We start from the raw sequence: 15002 nt of genomic DNA on the forward strand, positions 1-15002 counted from the left end.
CAGGTTTCAAACTTTTAAAAAATCAGTGTTGGAAGTTTAAAGAGGAGGGACGTGCATGCAACACATTAATTAGACCTCAAAGACACAGACAATGCTTTTGGTTGAATTTAAACATGAACTTTGTATGTTTATAAGAAAACACAGGGCACCTTTAAGTCAGACTGTAATACTAAAAATTAGGTTTTGAGACTTGACTTGGACCTAGGTCGGACTGGCTTGATTTTATTAAATTCTCAGGGTTTGACCTGATAAATAAGTGTTTTACACACATTGTGCTGCACGGCCTGTTATTTCATAAAACATATGTTATAAAGCATTAAGAGGACCTGGTCTGATCTATGCCAAAACATTGCTGACACAGCTTTGAAAGTAAAATGACGATGACAATCTTCATCTATAATAGCTTTAAAAATGGCAGAAAGTGGCACAGTGAAATTCATTTGCACATTCTCTTAAAATACTGAACTAAAATAATAGTTATTTTTGACATTAATGAATTAGTGACCAATCGCAGACTGTGCCACACATCAATGACGTGAGAAAGCGCTGTGCAGTTTTACTTACACTGCACAATTCTGCAACTATCAAATTCAATTGAAATTGATCTTGCGGCTGCAGTTAAAATTGCAGCTGCGACTGAGCTCTAATGCTTACATCAAACATCTGAGTTGGAATTTGAAATAAAACACAAGATACCACAACACATACCAGTAAAACCCTTTATATGAATAACAGACTGTTACAAATAAAATATACTAAGTAGTAAAAACACATCAATCTGCAAAACAGTCCAAAAAATTCCAAATCAACAAACACCAGCAGAGATCAATAATTCATCCCCGTCCTTTATAATAGACACATGAACTGACAGTAGGTGAAAAAAGAGAAGAATGTCGTGTTTCGTTTAGTTTTTTAAACACAAAAACAACAAATGGTATTTTTATTGATTGATTTATTTGAATGACAGATTTAGTAGCTTGTATTTTGTCAAAGATGAAGCTGCATTTAGTTCTAGTCATGCACATTTTTAAAAATGCATACAACATACAAAACAGCAGGTTTAAGTTTAGCAAATCAAATCTGCTCGTCTTAAATTGTTCTCACCGCATGCATCTTGATGATTATGGTTTTTGTAAAAGCTGGGGTTAAATACTGCCACTGAAAAAACCTTCCAAAAAAGCATAGTGATATTCGCAGGGAAGATGCTTAAGCATTTAGAGTATTTTTTTGACAGGATGTTCTGGGAGTTTATACAATAGCACTGTGTTATGTGTCTTAAGCTCTGTCCTCTTCCGCTGGAAGCAGAATCCTGAAGAAGGAGATGGTAACTGGCTGAGAAGGATGATCAAAAAGATGATGCAAACATGGAGTGTAATTTGGAGTCACTGAAAGAGCTGTACAGTAAGAGAATAATTCTCTGCGGCTGATATCACCACAGACTATTTTGCTCACTTGATGATGCAACATAAGAATTGTTTTGGCAATAAGTTTACACTCTCCAGCATGTGTGGAGAGAAGATCATGCGGACATCTTTTTTTCTCAGTGTTATGAATTATGAATGAATGAACACCATGGAGTCATTCTGACTCATCCTCTTTTTGTGACCTTTTTTCATATTGTATCAACTTTGCTATTTAAGCTCTAAGAGAATTTTATATTATGGAAAAAAACAGTACCTGTATCAGATAACACCAGTATCAGCATTGTGCACTGCATACATGCATCATTTACACACATCAGAATATATTCAAATTTTAAATCACCTCATATAGTTAAACAAATGAAATATGCATTTATCTAATTCAATATTTATTTAAAAGAATTACATTTCACTGCATTTGAAGCTTCTCAGATATTAGGACGGAATTTAGCCATAATTATCAGTGGAACTACTACAGATAATGGTACTACATTGCGGTCAAAAAGATGGAATAGCATTTTCTCAATCTCCACATTTATACAATTCATACTCTTAATTGAATTTCATTACTCTCACAGTAACGCATCCTCATCGGAAATTCATTATCTGCTCAGTAAACATTTTTTTTCCCCGGCATACATATTAAACTCTTTTCAGCACAGAACAGCGTGCTGCTTACCTCAGGTCCTTTCAGCGTCTTGCTTCATTTGCATGTGCCTCATATTTGTTTTAGCCTTAGAGACTGTTGGTGTGGGATATAATGTGATGCACATACACAGACAGACACTCTCACACGCCTGCCAGCCTCTCCATATCCATCCGTCTGTCATGTTAACGGCTTGAAAATGCTGGCGCTTTGCATCTCTTTCATGGAGGCTAAAGTGTCATGTGCTGCTGCCCCTGTTGTGCTTCACCCTGGAGTAATGTAGCATCAGAGACTACTTAATTATTTAAAACTATCAATGAATTAAATAACTGCACTTCAGATTTTTTATTTTTTTTTGATTGGTCAGTGATGAAACCTTTTTGGCCTCTCTGCCCCACAGACTTTCTAATGCTTCAGCATTTTGATTAGTCATATTAGAGTGTATTACACTGATAAATTATTCACACTTCTCCTCCAGTCTGCCCAGTCTGACTATATTATACTCCACGTACTCTCTGAGCACCTCAATTTTCATTTCCTACTCTGCCACAAACTTGCCTATTGTGTTTGGTTTCCTGCAACTGGATGGAGAGACTTCAGTATGTTCGCTACCGACTCCACACTTAGCCGTTTTCACTCTCTTTGACTTGTTCATTTCACACTGTTTCTCACCTTCCTCCCCCCTTTCCACCTATTGTCCAGCCCGTGAATGACTTGGCTACCTTATCCAGTCTCCTGTTCCTTTACCAGCTGGTTTATAAATAAACCGGGTTGTGGTTTCTGTGTTGGCAGTGCCACTCTGATCTGGTGGGTCGTAGGCGGTGTAGCGCTGCCTGCTGCTCCAGATGCTCAAAATTACGGCGTCCACACTGCAGCCCTCTCGCTCCCCCAGACAGCTTGCAGATGCCACTGAAAGGCTGGGATTTCATAGACGCTCAGTCGGCGTTTCTTCACGGGCAGCGTGCACATAATTATACTACATTACTGCAGTTTCAGCACACCAGAATCCTGCTCGGCACTCTTTTCTAAAGAGTATTCTTGACACATTTGAATAAGATAATGAATGAAGCAAATGTTGGAGCACAGATGGGGTTTTTAATGTTTCATTGCCTCATGAACATGGTCCAATTACTAAAACATAGATAAGATGTAAAGGATCCGTCACTTTTCTCTCTCACTCTGACATTTGCTCACACATGAAGTCCTTGCTTTGGGTCCAGTGAAAGCTCCACTGAGGGGTCATCTGTGCTCAGCGCAGCAATTAATCCTGCCACTCATCAGGACCTTGCTTGAGAATGGCAGCGGTTTATAGTGGAATTATGCTATGCACTAATTAGTGGTTAGCATCGACGGTGTCAAGGAAAAATAGTAAACCGGAGCGTTATCATGTGACAGAGCTGACAGAAAGAGATTGGCTCCTAATGCTGCCTCTTACATGCTTATCACTCAGGAGGAGTAGACTGTCAATATCCTCACTGTCAATTCTATTTGTTTCTTCATTCATACATATTTCTTTACAAATCTCCTCTTTTCTGCTTGCAATTCTCCATCCTTTTCTCCTCCACCCTTTCTTTTCTTGTCGCCCTGCCAGCCCTCTGGCTGTGCGCCTCACAGTTGCCATGGTAATGATATAGTTTCTCATCTCTGTAATGTGATGTCTTATTAGGTTTCATTGGGGCGTGTGTCACTATTTTATTTCACGCGCCATTTGGTGAGCTTCAGTCTCCTGTTGAAAAACCTTGTGCCTGAGAGGTGAGCAGTGAGTGCACCGACAGCGAAGTGTAAAAGCGCCAGTGTCCTGATGGAGAGGACGGGGACAAGATTGAGTGAGACAGAGCGAGAGATATGCGGGCAGTGTCTGCTGCAGCTAAATTATATTTTCTTCTTCGTTCAGAGCATTAACTTGTAGAAAAGATATGAATAGTTATATGAAAGACATGCCTGTTCCTGTTTGTGTTGTTTCTCTCTCTGTTCTCAGAGGCTGACACACCAGGGAGGGGTTTCAGCTGCTACCCAGCAGGAGGCACTGTGTGTGTGCTTTCAACCATCCGCTGAGAAACCACTTTATTTGCAATACAGTGGGTCCACTGTATCTCCATCTGTCTTCAGAGGGGTTTGAAGACGGGTTAGTTTTATGTGGACCACTGACGATGGTGATCCATGGCTAAGAAAAGTGTTGCTGCTGTCACTGCTGTAGACACACTCCTTTCATTTTCCCTTCATACAGATTTGTAGATATGCACAATATTTGTGCTAAAGCTTGATAACCTATGTCTGTATTTGAAACGGAGGTCTGGTGTTTGGTGAGAACACGTCCTTTTGTGTTGTCAGTATGCCTTGAATTTTTCTCCTCTGTGTGTGTGCAATTATAACCAGTGCTTTGAACACCAGTGAGAAAAACAGTGGGAAGGGGGCTGCAGTCAATATCTGATCAATATTCGCCCAGATGCCACTGTCAGACACATCAATAGAGTTTCTCCAACAGTGGTTTTTATCCCCCACCGTGTATTAACTGCCTTATGTCAGCCCACAGGGCTTTTAAAAATTACTCTTCTTTCTTCATCTTCCCCATCTTTGCAAATGCAGACTTCCATAGGCAGCTTCTACTGAGCAGTGACAGCCAGTACTGTGCAATGGTGGCTATTGAACTGGCTATTGGGCTGGTAATTGCACATTGCCACTTCTCTTAATTTGCACAGGATTGTAGCAGCTGAATGAAACTGTTCTAGTTCTCACTATTTCCAATTTGACAGTACTCCACGTTTTAGTTAAGGGGGAGAGTATTAAAATAATTTTCACTAGAAATTGAAACACAATTGTGTTTTATTCTTGAAAGCTGCCTTTTTACTTGTGGAGGTACCGAGGCTGGCACCCTATTATGCTCAAAGAAACATTTGAATGTAAAAATTAGACGACATATAAAGACACATTTAATTAAGCGTGTAAAGTAACTATCAAGGCAACATATCACATGTCTGTCTGTGGAATGTTTTCCTATCTCGTGCACCTCTGTTTGATTGGCTCGTCCATTCAGTTAGACTAAATTGTAAATGATGCGATAAAAAGTGTAAACACAACTATATTTTCACCTTTTGAACTTTGTGCACTGGCCTAGCAACACGAGGCTTAATTTACATCTAATTTCTCCACCCACCAAACTGTGCGGGAATACAGCTTTGAAGTTCCCTTGTAGTCCCTCTTAATAATGCTCTCAGAAACCTTCCTCTGGCTCTGTGGGTAAGGAGGCAGGTTACAGAATACTATATGTAAACTCTGCCGAATACTGATTCCTGTATGTTTGAGAGGAGACCCAAGGACCAAAATACACACCAGGTGTTCAGGTCTGCTCATGTAGAGATTTGGTTACACTATGGCTGACTTGGTCATGCAGGGTTATGGTTTCTCTTGTTGGGCTGCACTTGTTTTTTTTATATGTATCCCAGCCAGGCTCATAGACGAGGGATGGTGTATTTCCGATGGCATCTGTTGTCTTTCCTTCTCCTCCGGGCTCCATGCCAGCCATGTGTTTGTCAGATGGCAGAGCTGGTAAGATGGAGGATTCTAATATATCTTGACGCTTTTGCTCTGCGTTGTCCTTGAATGAGTCATTTGTAGTATTTTGAGACCTTGGCACGTTATAATTTAAATCCACATCCATCACAACTTAAATGAACATGCTGCCATGCTGCCCTACCAGAATATATTTAGTAGTGTCATTGTAAACCAGGAGTCAGGTCTGTTTAAAGAATTTAATTAGCATTTTACTCATAATACACTTATGCTGGGTTGACATGATGCCCTTGAAAAGATTTGTTTGCTTCTTGCACCTTTTTGCAACAACATAATTTACCTTTTGAAAATACGGAAATAACCGTTTGTGTTGATTTTGTATAACTTTGAATCACTCCTTCTAGGACAAGTGCACTGACACATTTAATCACAGAGAGTTGATGATATTTGGTTTAACCTGATTGTGTCAGCTTCAGTGTTTCCTGGACTCAGAATAGGTCTGGTATTTTGTTGATAAAAAGCATATTAATTCAGCCCTGTTTCTTTTTGACATTTATTTTTATTTTTTAAGTGAAAGTGTAATATTCTCACTTTGTTCAGCATCTGCAACAGAGGCAATGTTTAGTAAAGCACCTAACCTCAAACTGCTGCAGAGCTGCAAAAATTTGATAAATTGATAACTGATAAAAGTAAAAAGAAGACATTATCCTTCCCTCACTATGACTTCACGTCGGGTTAGTTGGATAAATTCATCACTCGTCAAAACAGCATTGCAACATCAGGATCTTTTGCGTTTCATTCAGTTTGGATTCTTTCTTGGTCAGAGAGAGAATTAATTACACTGTGTAAAATGGGAAATTTGAAGGTGTCCAGTCTTCAGCTCTCTTCTCCGGTTGGGAGAAGCAGATTTAGGTCAGGGAGATTTGGGGGTGGCAGAGCAGCTGGAGAGCTTGTTCTGGACTGTCAAAGCTGCCCTGTATACCATCTGGATGGGCTGATAGTGCAGCAAAGCCAGTTATCCTCTTTAGAGAACTGTGAGGATCTGCATAGTAAGGAGCCTCCAATGAAACTCTACCTCTGGAGCATCAAAATCAAACTTTAGGTGTCACATTTACTGTTTTCTTCCATTACATTGTATGTCACATATACAGCATATATGTGTGTGGGAGTGTGAGTGTGTGTGGGTATTCTCACCTGCACACAGACACAAATAGAACCTGGCAGAGTGGTTTCAGGGTGTCCAGCAATCATGTCTTTGGGAATAAATTCACCATTCACCATGAGGTCCAGAAAAATATTCACCTCTTCAAACAGCTTCCCTCTGTCGCACGAGAACAGCCTCAAAGATTTCCTCCTCACCTTCAGCCCCTCCGCATCAGCACAGTCATGCCGGATGTCCTGACTGTTCCCACAGAGTCATCCAAGCAGTCACAACTTTCATGCTCAGAAGCAGCCCTTTACGCCTCAGCAACACCTAATCGGTACAGACTGATGAAGACTGAACACTTAACACTGAAAGCTTTTACAGCAGGGATTCACATGTCAGATTTTGGGAAATGTAACGCAAGTTTGTATTCTCAGATACCACCGCGTGACAGTTTGAGTGTCGGTGTGAAAGCATTGGCCTCTCCACCCCTCTCATCCCCACTTTGCTGCCTCAATACAACTCACATTTCTCTCCGGTTTAGAGGGTTTCTGATAAAGCCAACTGAACAGAAATGCCTGAATAGTGAATACAGTTGATGAGAAAATCCCCCTTTTTATCCCTAAATCCACTCCTTGTTGAGATGCCATTTAGAGTAGTAATCGTGCCTCAAGCACCAACTCTTCTCAGCCTGTTGTGGAGCCCTCTTCCTAAGTGGAAGGTGAAAATGAACATCGCACCTCTCAATTGACGCCAGTTATCATACCTTTGATTTCATTCCTAAGTGTTAATACATTTTGCGTCGATGTTAATGAGCACATAATCCTCTCTTTAATACAGCGTGTTTTTTTTAATTCACCGTAGGCTGTGAATCCCAGGCAGTGATTTAAACAGTGTTGTACAGCGAGGCAGTGTTATTGATCAGAGATATTCAAACCCTGATGCTAAACTAGCTTCCCATGCTTTATCAGATCTAGATTGGCAACCTGCTCTCTTTTCAGATCTCTTGGGGTTTTTTCATGGGGTAATTATGGAAAACAAACACTGAACATATTGTCCTTTGAGAATACTTTTGGTAGTCTGCTATGTTTTTGTGACTGTGTTGTAGCGATATATATAGCATGTGTGTATTTTACAAACTGTGAGATTATATTTGTTTGCTCTCGTGCATTACGTCATTTTTACTTATCTCCGCATGGACCACACACTGTGCACAGTGAGTGTGATGAAAGACAATGGATGACTGATGCACACACAGCATCCACACATCTGTTGTGCTCCTCCGGGGGAGTTTTGAGGGATGCCCAGCCCATTTGAGAGGTGCTGGGGTGTGGGAAGCTACATTTGGGACGCAGCACGGAAACTCCGCAACTCTCAAACTCTGCTTTCACCAGCATTACATCATCCCACGGCCTTTTTCTCCAACCACATCAAACAATCCTGTGGCGAGGCCTGTTTACAGGGAAGGGCAAATAGATGGGCTCCACTGGGCTTTTGGATGCATTGGAACCAAGTTTCCGTGTATTCATGTTTTCTGTCACCTGTGAACACAAAAACTCACCAGAAACAGATGTGATCATTAAATATTAAAAGATGCTCAGTTATGACACAGATATTGAAAGTCAGCAACCTGTTTGAAGAGTTACATCATGTTCAAATTGACAATAGATGTGAATCAAAAAACACTGTGGCTTCATTCATTTCAATGATGCCATTGTGGTAGCAGAGCAGGAGCCCTGACACAGTGTTGTTTTCATTCTGAATGACCGCTAAGAGCTTTATGGTCACTGTTCAACCCTGTTGCTTTGAGCAGCACTTGATCATGACTCATGAAGTGATTTAATTAAGCCAATAATAAATCCAGCAAATAAGCCATTGTCACATTACGTACCGCTGCATGCATCTTAATATCACATAGCCTTTGGTTATGACTTGCCACACCATTTTTATTAAGCGATCTGACAATGGGGCATGACATAGTTATGAAATAAAATATGGTTGATTGAAGTCACTGTTTTTCTGATGCGTTTCAGTCGGATGGCCATAGCGATGTTATGATGTGATGAATGCCAAATGGAGTCCAATGAAGTGGTGAGTCACAGTGTGTCAGCAGTGAGGCCCAGTGAAGGCTGTATCTGTATCTGGCAGAGCCGGATACTGAAGGGGGTGGATGTGGTGGGGGGAGTGGGCAGCGCACTGTGCGGGTGGTGATGGATGAGGACTGAGCAAGAGAAGGACGAGGAATGAAATAGAATGAGGATGAAGGACAGAGAAGTCCTGGTCGACCCGGGGAGGGGGAAGGAGACTGTGAGACAGAGATGGAGAGACTGAGAGTCGAGAAAGAATGAGGGTCAGAGAGAGACTAACCCACTCTCAAAATTGCTGATGTTTGCGCCTCTCAGCTGCACTGTGGCTTCACATTTAAATTTGCATTCACTCAGAAAATATCAGAGAAGTGTATCAGGTAAGTATTTCTCCTCAGCTGACAGCCCTGCGAAGGTCAAAATGTTACTGTACAGTAGAAGACACTGGAAGGGCATAAACCACCACTTATGTATGCTATTAATAACTTTGTGTTTTTTTTATCCTAAAAACATTCCCCGATGGTGTGAAAGCAAGTTTCTATCTCTGTTAATTTAATCACAATGACTAGAAAATCCTGCTGAGGAACAGGTGTGAAAAATAACCCCCTTCATAAGATTAGTAAAGAAGATGGTTAAGAGGCACTTTGAAAAAGTAAATGCAAATCTTTTGTAGCACTAGGAAGAGAAATTGTATAATTTGGAGGCATATTAAAGTTAATTTCTGCACAGTAACTTATTGAGATTGCAGTTTCTCCATGAATATTTAAAGCTTGGTTTAAGGCTGCATTTGATTTAACACCTCCGAGAGAGAGAAGCGAGTATTAAACCATTTAGTCCAGATAATGAAAATGTAATAGAGTAACAATTAAACCTTTGTGAATCAATTACATTATTATTATCATGGGTTTTGAGATTGTTCTTTCAGAGGAAGTACAGTATCTGAAGACTATAATACACTTAAAAAAGACAGAAAGTATCGTTTTGTTAAAACACTAAAAACATAAAGAATCCGTGTCTTCACTTCTGAGCTTGCACCAAATTAGTGTATTTCTGCTTGCTTCATGCTCTCCAACTTTGAACCAATGAGCAGAAGAACTGGGTCTCAAGATGAAGAGAATGACATCATGCTGGGTTTGACTAAACTCAGCGAGTGGTGTGATTCACACTTTTTTCTCATGACCACCTTTTTCCGAGGATGATCCAAGATTAAACATACTGTAGTAATGTAAATGTAATTATTTCACTGTTCACACTGTAGCCTGGAAAACAAACCTTGACTGGTTTTTAGTCGCATTTCTAATGACCTTCCAAATGGTCATCTATAGTGGAAGTCCTGCCGTGGATCGGCAAATTACTGCTGACTTGTGGGTAAATGAAGCTTTCGCTCCGGCTGTGAGCTGTCATGATCTGTTTGAGAAAAGCAGGATTGTATTCATGCGTGCACACATGCTCACATACAGTAGTCTGTCTTTTACACACACACACACACACACACACGCACGCACACGCACACACACACGCACACACACACACACACACACACACACTACAGAGGCAGAGACAGAAGGATTCATCAGTCATGGAGTCACGCTGAGGGTGGCAGCTTAAAGAAGCATTGTCCTTCCTGTCTCTCATGGAACCTCTCTTACGTTCTCTCTTATCCATTAGTTTATCTGTCACTCTCCATCGCTCCGCAGTAGTACATCCACGCCTCTCTCTCTTTCTCCCTTGCCATCCTAGTGTGGCCTGACCTTCCTGGGGTCGTCTTCCTGTCTTCAGCAAGCCAGCAGGGGAGGGGGGCCAGCTGTTACCAGGCCAGCCAGATGGCAGGGCCTAGCCTGGGACTGGAAGCTCGGACTGGGGTAAACCCACTGGCCAAACTGGTGCCTGTGGCAGCAGACAGCAGCTCTGTGGGAAGCAGCTTCACCACCACTGTAACACCCCCTCCCTCCTCCCCCCATGGCCTAAAATGCTAATTAGCTGTCTTTGACAGGTGAGCTGGCAGTCCTGAATCTGTGCTATAGCTCAAGCTTAGATTTGGAGTCATTTTGTCACAGGTGGCATTTTTGTCCCAGCGCTCTTGAAAAGTTTCGTTGTGGACTCTGACAGGAGGCTGAGCTGGAGCATGATGAGGATGATTCAAGTAGAAATACTGAGCCGATGACAAGGAAGTTTGACAGCAGGGGAGGAAGCTGGTGGGGGTGAGAGGCAGCATGTGTTGCAGAGTTTGATGGGAAAGGACTGGAGCGTTCCTGTCCTTGGAGTGGAGTCAAACCCCCTCTACGACTTCCCTCTTCTGCTACATCAGCTACTGAGCCTCTACATCATGTGTATCAATACCATACGCCTGTTTTATTCTTAACCAAGTATTCCCTGTACCTTGCCTGAGGATATGCTGTAAGCCACCCGTTAATGACGGATCACAAATCATAAAGTGTGCTTTACGTAACCCTTGTTTCAAAGGAGGCAGAGAGCGCAGCTGTTTGACTCAGCCACTCTCGAAACGCCAGCTGCATGTAAATGAAGTCATCTTGCTGATACATTAGAGCGGGGCCTGTTATCTGAGTGGTCAGGGTGAGGGAGGACAACTAATTCTGGTGGGGCAACAACAGCGCTGCTTTCCTGTAACTGAGCTCTCTGTATTCCAACCCATAAGTCAGGTGTTGAGATGAAAGAGAGGCCTGCCTGTGCTACATGGCTAATTTAAGGGATTAACACCTGTTCTACCAAGGCAGATTAATCCAAATCCTGCTTTAACCCCTTTGATCTGAAGTCAGAGTGATTTAAGGAGTGGACTGGCCTAATCCCCTCACAACAGCGACCAGAAACTTGCAGGTACTCGATGGAGCAGCGGGCGTCATGCTACAGTATTCACTGTACTCATTACCACAACTTTGTGTTCATTTACTTTTCCTTTCTTACTGCGCGAAGGGACGGAGTCATTACTGAATCCTTTTGTGCATCACTCCTCTCTCTCCACTTCAAAAGGGTTAATTTACATTTGATGCGCTCTCACAGGGTTAGATTAGTAAGGGCAGGAAGAGCTGTCATTGGCATAATAAGCCTCAAGTATTAAGGTATTACAGCCTGATCGCTGAAGGAAAATGTTTTGTTAAAGCACAATCCACAGTATCTGCTCTGGCTTTGACTCAATCATACATTTATAAATCTGCATTTTAACAACCACAGTAACCAAATGAGACACTACAGAGGGTCTTAGAAGTAGTTAACTATTTGCACAGTTATTTGCTATTAATTGTAGTCTGTTCAAGACATCATCAGTCATAAAGTATGCCTTTAATGCTTTAATGTGCTTATTATGATTACCAGATTTGTGTGTGTGTGTGTGTGTGTGTGTGTGTGTGTGTGTGTGTGTGCGTGCGTGTGTGTGTGTGTGTGTGTGTGTGTGCGTGCGCGTGTGTGTGTGTGTGTGTGCGTGCGCGTGTGCGTGTGCGTTTGTGATCCATTTATACATTTGATACGAGAGAGAAATTACAAAAAAGAGACTGTGGGAGAATTTGGATAGATTTGGTGTGGTGAGGATGGTGGGAAGAAAGGTAATTGAAAAAGAGAGGCATGAGTTTGGTTTTGGGGTTTTCTTAATGAGGGACTGGAGATGGGTGGGTCTGACCACAGCATGGTTTTGAGTGTTTTTTTATGTGTATGTGCGTGTGTGTATTTGTATTCATGGAAGCAGATAGACACAAACACATTCGAATGCATTGTCCTGTGCCGTCTCTATGTTTAGTGTATATAGACCAAGGAGGACCACACAAGATCTCAGTCTCATGCGTCGGAGTATGCGGCCGAGCTGTTATTATTGATCGCGGCACAGACGTCAAACCCCAGCGCCTATTTAACTGCCGGACTGATTTAAACAATATGCTGGAGCCTGTTTCATCCATGTCCAAGACCACTGAATTATTAAACACATCACGAAAAGCAAAGGTCTCCTCTCTTTGCATAATGTCTTCACACAAATCTACTGTTGTGCGACTTAAGGGGATAAACAAGCCCTTCTTCATTAGTGTAATTGGGAGAAGAAAAAGAAAGAAGCGAATATTAAGGGACCACACTCGAAGATAATAAATACATCATAATCATTTGTCTTTATCGGGCTGTGTGAAGAATCATTGATACAACACTCTCAGAATCAAAGAAAGCTTTAAATAGCATTTTCATTATCACATACTCTTTACAGGAAGGAGATAAGGGTGTTTATGTTTTCTCTGTGGGACTAACGATCAGCTTTTGTGTGCATCAGGAAACAATGAATACATTTCCACTGCAGCGGCTTCAGAGAAACTGTTTAATGGGATTTTTTTCTTTTCTTTTCTTTTCACTTTTTTTTTTTTATTTTTATTTTTTACAGTATGTAGATGTAAGGAATGTTTATACTTTCTTCCATAAATCAATAATCCTGCCAGTTGTTTTTGCTAGCCTTTACAAACATTGATGGGTGAATCTTCACTGTGCTACATCTACTCTCCACTGCAGCTTGAATTAATGTGAGCTGGTACTTCAGACTGTCTCCGTGTTGTTGAGTGTGATTTGACATTGAAATGAGATGATCTGCCTACAGCACACGTCATCCAGCGTGCAACCTGCTGACCGTTCTTTCAAGAGAAGAAATTTGACAGATACTTTACCCTTTGCACTTTTTTTGCAACAATTTTGCTCAGTCAAAAGCAACTCATTATGCTATTTGTGAAACTGCATAGTGAGTAGTGATGCCTCCAGCTGAGCACTGACCCAGGTGTGAGTGAGTAAGTGTTTTGATTTCACACTGCTCTGCTATGAGTCTACTTTCCAGATGAGCCGTCTTGCTCCCTGCAGACAGGACCCAGCAAACAAATAAGATTTGAGATGGTTTTCAAGGCCCGTAACATCAGCCTTTGCTCGGGGCACGTTGGGTGGTCAGTGCATGTGACCTTCTCATAGCAGGGCTCCCTAACCCCATCCATCCCTATTAGAGGACACTTATCATGGATACCAGCCAGAGTGACACACTCCCAGCTGGGCTTCCCTCGAGAAAATGCTGTGCAGTGCAGGGAAAGGTCCCCATGCCGCACTGAGGTGTGTATGTGTGCCTGTGCATGCGTGCGTAGTTACTGCATGTGTGTGTGGAGTTGTTCTCTGCAGATAAGACCCTGTGACTCTGAGATATGCTCAGGCTCATTAATTAGAGGCTCTCATTATCCCCCCTCAGGCTCCAAACACTTAATCAACACCAAGCTCCAACTAAGACACATGCATACATGTACGTGCATGCACACACACACACACACACACACACACACACACACACACACACACACACACACACACACACACACACACACACACACACACACACACACACACACACACACACACATGCCCTTGTGCACGCCCATCTCATACAGTCCACAGCAGGCCAAATTCTGACACATCATCAAAGAATAGAGCACTGTAAAAGAGGTGAATGAATGAATGCTGATGGGGGTTATTTGTTTTCAGTGATGTATAGTACAACAGAGGGGGTGTGTTGTCCTTGCTGTTTAACACTTTTATTATTATAATGTTGTTAAGCATTTCGAAACAGATTCATCCGTCTGCCATGTCTCACTATGGAAGCAATCTGTCAAACACTGTAAATTATACTCTTATATTATAAATTTCCATGCTGGAAATATAATAAATGAGTTTTCAAGGCCCATTTCTTTAAGACTATTGCTCTGATTATTTTTGTAATCTATTTTTCGTATGTGTGCTGTCTTCTATACAAGCACTAACAAGTGAGACCTTGTAAAAGAGTGGACAGTCTGATGACTCCTGTGTGTGTGTGTCTGGGTATGTATGTATGTATGTATGTATGTATGTATGTATGTATGTATGTATGTATGTATGTATGTGTGTGTGTGTGTGTGTGTGTGTGTGTGTGTGTGTGTGTGTGTGTGTGTGTGTGTGTGTGTGTGTGTGTGTGTGTATTGCCACAGGTGTTTGCATATCACTATGTACATACATTACATTTGTGCATGTGACATTAGGGCACATATCTCTGTGCTCTTGCTGTGGGATTTATTGCCTTGACAGCCCTTCTAATTAAAAGGCCGCTGTTTATTCAAATGGAGTACGGATAGTGCACAGCGACACTCCAGTGTCATGACTTCAGAGCAAGAAAATAAATTACCCTCAGACATACAGTACAGGAGAGT

This window comes from Scomber scombrus, chromosome 4 (genome assembly GCF_963691925.1).
Source record: "Scomber scombrus chromosome 4, fScoSco1.1, whole genome shotgun sequence".
NCBI lineage: Eukaryota > Metazoa > Chordata > Actinopteri > Scombriformes > Scombridae > Scomber > Scomber scombrus.